General features: G+C 39.0%; 1 long non-coding RNA gene across 2 annotated transcripts; it reads right to left on the bottom strand.

Annotated features, from left to right (window-relative positions):
• Window positions 1–2111: 2111 nt before the first annotated feature.
• On the bottom strand, window positions 2112–3736 carry LOC141134557 (uncharacterized). 2 transcript variants are annotated; one of them, XR_012243203.1, is made up of 4 exons: window positions 3665–3736; window positions 3495–3555; window positions 3318–3400; window positions 2112–2303 (listed from the first exon to the last, which is right to left on the bottom strand). It is a non-coding gene; the product is annotated as an uncharacterized lncRNA (long non-coding RNA). The 2 variants fall into 2 exon arrangements; XR_012243202.1 differs by lacking the exon at window positions 2112–2303 and adding an exon at window positions 2426–2534.
• Window positions 3737–4355: the final 619 nt, after the last annotated feature.

Here is a 4355-nt window from a genome sequence, read left to right as displayed (position 1 = left end):
GTCCTCATTAGACTGTGAACAGGGTATCTCCAGCCTACAGAAAGCAGCACTACCTCGATCCATCCACCGCAATACAAGCCTGTTTGACACGCACAGCGTATGCCCTGGCGTGTTCATACATTCTGGTAAGCCTCCTCTACTCATGGTGGTGGTTTGATTACAGTCACTAATTCTCACGGATATACACGTTTTCCGTTTGGAACTTTCTGGTGCTAGATTCCACTATCTTATTTCCACAGACTTGGATTTCATTCAACTGGAGTTTTTTTGTTACGTGATTTCACGTGTATCACTCATATATGGACACTACTCTTTAGATTCATTTACCGTGTTAGTTTGCAATAATTTCATTCATATGTGATATTACCTTTAATTACTTCACTTGTATCCTTTATACATGGACACTATTTTTTATATTTATTCACTGTGTTAGTTCACAATAATTTTATTTTTCATTGATGCTTTTGCCTTTATATAGCGCTACTCTTTTATTTGTATGGGGTTATGGTGTGGGCAGGCGTATGTTATGGACAACGAACACAGGCGAACACAGATGCATTTTATTGATGGCATTTTGAATGCAAAGAGGTACCGTGACGAGATCCTGAGGGCCATTGTTGTGCCATTCATCCACGATCATCACCTGATATTGCAGCATGATAATGTACAGCCCCATGTTGCAAGGATCTGTACACAATTACTGGAAGCTGAAAACATCTGAGTTCTTGCATGGCCAGCATACTTACCGGACATGTCACCCATTAAGCATGTTTAGGATGCTCTGGATCGGTGTATACGACAGCGTGTTCCAGTTCCTGCCAATATCCAGCAACTTCATACAGCTATTGAAGAGGAATGGACCAACATTCCACAGGCCACAATCAACAACCTGATCAACTCTATGTGAAGGAGATGTGCTGCACTGCGTGAGGCAAATGGTGGTCACACCAGATACAGACTGGTTTTTGGACCCCCCCAGACCCCACAATACAGTAAAACTGCACATTTTAGAGTGGCCTTTTATTGTGGCCAGCCTAAGGCACACCTGTGCAATAACCATGCTGTCTAATCAGCATCTGGATATGCCACACCTGTGAGGTGGATGGATTATCTCGGCAAAGGAGAAGTGCTCACTAACACAGATTTAGACAGATTTGTGAACAATAATTGAGAGAAAAATAGGCCTTTTGTGTACATAGAAAAAGAGTCGTAGATCTTTAAGTTCATTCATGATAAATAGGGGCAAACACAAAAGTGTTGCGTTTATAATTTTGCTCAGTGTATTAGAAGACTGCTTCCAACCCACGACTATCTTTAAGAAAGAGCGAGACTTTCTGGTTATATAGTTACATAGCTACATAGTAGGTGAGGTTGAAAAAAGACACAAATCCATCAAGTCCAACCTATGTGTGTGATTATATGTCAGTATTACATTGTATATCCCTGTATGTTGTGGTCGTTCAGGTGCTTATCTAATAGTTTCTTGAAACTATCAATGCCCCCCCGCTGAGACCACCGCCTATGGAAGGGAATTCCACATCCTTGGCGCTCTTACAGTAAAGAACCCTCTATGTAGTTTAAGGTTAAACCTCTTTTCTTCTAATTTTAATGAGTGGCCACGAGTCTTGTTAAACTTCCTTCTGCGAAAAAGTTTTATCCCTATTGTGGGGTCACCAGTATGGTATTTGTATATTGAAATCATATCCCCTCTCAAACGTCTCTTCTCCAGAGAGAATAAGTTCAGTGCTCGCAACCTTTCCTCATAACTAATATCCTCCAGACCCTTTATTAGCTTTGCTGCCCTTCTTTGTACTCGCTCCATTTCCAGTACATCCTTTCTGAGGACTGGTGCCCAGAACTGGACAGCATACTCTAGGTGCGGCCGGACCAGAGTCTTGTAAATTGTGGTTGAAATGCATCAGATTGTGGTAACAGGTGATGTCTGCCATAAGCAAAGGGGAGTCTCTCCTCTTTGCTTATGACAGTTGAGTTATCAAATTATAAAAAAAAGGATAGCTAAAGGGGTACCACATCCATATATAGACTGTTTAAAGGATATATGACCATTTGAGCGGACTGTACTGGTACCAGAAAAGGAACACTACATAATCTTATGAAATTCAAATTTATTACAGATGTTTTAACAGGAATAAAAGTTGATACAGAATAAAAACAAGAAAATTAGAGCTCTCATTGATATAACCACATAATGTATATAACATATTACTGCTGGGTCAAAGAGGTCGACGTTTTACTTTATGCTTCCTCAGGACCTTAATACCCTGACTGTAAGCAGAGGGATTCTGTTTAAGAGACAAGGAGGGAAACATCATGTTTCAGCAATGGATATAAAATGCAGCAAAATATTTAGTAATATAGTACACATAAATAATATGGAGAACAGTGTAATATCAGTGCCACTCACATATCAGAGAGCGCGCTCATACATGTAACATGCCATGTGCTATCCAAAGGCGTCTAGGTCAGCAATATCCTCCCCAGATATCTCAGCCAATAAATCTACATTCCCCATTCTATAAGAGGGACAGAATAGAAAATCACTCTCCAAAAATGAAGCATAGTAATAATAGGTTCTAGACATGTGCGCCTTCAATAAATTTGTTTTGTTTCGTTCCGTTTCGTATTAGAATTCATTTGTATTTCATAATCCGTGTCCGAAATTTTGCAAGAAATACGAATTTTCGTTATGATGAATTTATCATTATGAGGGGCTCCCACCATCCCTGTGCTGTGCTGACTTTCTGGGTTTTTAACTTTTAGGTTTGTTAACTTTTCGTAACAATTACGAATGTTCGTTATGATGAATTTATCATTATGAGGGGCTCCCACCATCCTTGTGCTGTGCTGACTGCCTGGGTTTTTAACTTTTAGGTTTGTTAACTTTTCGTAACAATTACGAATGTTCGTTAGGAATTTGGATCCGAAATTCGTAAACTAAATTTCGTATTTCGTACAAAGTTCTGAAGGATAGCAATTCGTATTTCGGATCCTCCCGAATGTACGAATTTACAGAAATTCGTACAAATGTTTGATTCGTACAAAACTAATCGCACATGTCTAAATATTAGGTTCCAGTCAATCATAATTATACCCTACTTACTGGACAGAAGTATCCCCAGAGTCACTACACCAGGATAAGAGTTAATAACCAATATGCCATGTTAATCAATATGGCTAGTTATCCAACTAACTCCTACAGAAAGTATAACAGACATAAAATGAGCAGTATATAAGATATAACAAATTCTATCTAACCATAGGGATCGCTAAATAAAAAGATAAACAAAATCAAATACCTTAATGGTATACAGGTAAGAGTCAGTCGTGAAGTGGCTTATTAGGACCATAGATCTTTTCCACAACCAAAGCAGTGAATAGTCTAAAATTTGAAGTAAAAAATCATGATATATTGTCAGAAAATGAATTGCCAATTAGCTTACCAATAAACCAGTGTGAAGATTAACATCAGTTACCATGCAATTCCTCAGTGCAGATATAATCAACATTCACTGGCAACAATGTCAACAGAGGTGTCTACAGAGTAAAAAAATATATATTAATATTCTATAGTTCCATAGCTCACATCAATAACCCTGACAAGGATAATCAGAATCACTATCATGGCACACTCAGTTAGACTTACCTAGCAGCGTTCACCTTAGATTTAGCCACAACAATAATTACTGCTACCACTATCAGCCTTAAATAGAAGCTGACAGATAATTGCTGACTTTAGTCAGCTGTAAAGGGACACACCCCGGAGTGGGAGGCGTTACCCTGCATAATATGCAAGGCTGAAGATTAAGCCATGGACCTCCAATGATAGCGATGTAACACAGACGCCTGAGGTATAACAGGGACACCTGTAACCAAATGCATCTACCACATTAACATGTAAACTACTCACAAGGGGCTACGTTAACCAACAGCACCACAATCTGCCAACAAAAAACTTTTTCTTATGCATAATAAGCACAATGTCTGCATGATCCATGCCTATGGTGGGATTTAATAAAAATAACAGCGCTGCACAATTATTAAAATTGTTTATTAAATCATAGAGTCCCAAAATGTGTGCAAATTAGCAACAACACGAGTCTCAAATATGTGCGGTGAAAAACACACACTGAAGTGATGAGTCCAGTGACAGTGATCCCTCCACCACAGGAAATATATGGCCTCTCACCTCATCTATTCGACCTGAAACAGGTCACATAACCATAAACAGATCACCAGGTAAAGAAGATCCCTGCACTCCAAAGGGTCATCCGGTCCTCAGATCCACATTCAGTAAGTGTAACCATAATATGAAAACAGAGGAAAACGATCTAGTC

Source organism: Aquarana catesbeiana, linkage group LG03, assembly GCF_042186555.1.
Source record: "Aquarana catesbeiana isolate 2022-GZ linkage group LG03, ASM4218655v1, whole genome shotgun sequence".
NCBI classification, from domain to species: Eukaryota; Metazoa; Chordata; class Amphibia; order Anura; family Ranidae; genus Aquarana; species Aquarana catesbeiana.
Note: the sequence above shows the minus strand (reverse complement) of the source record. Positions and strands in the feature narration are given on the sequence as shown.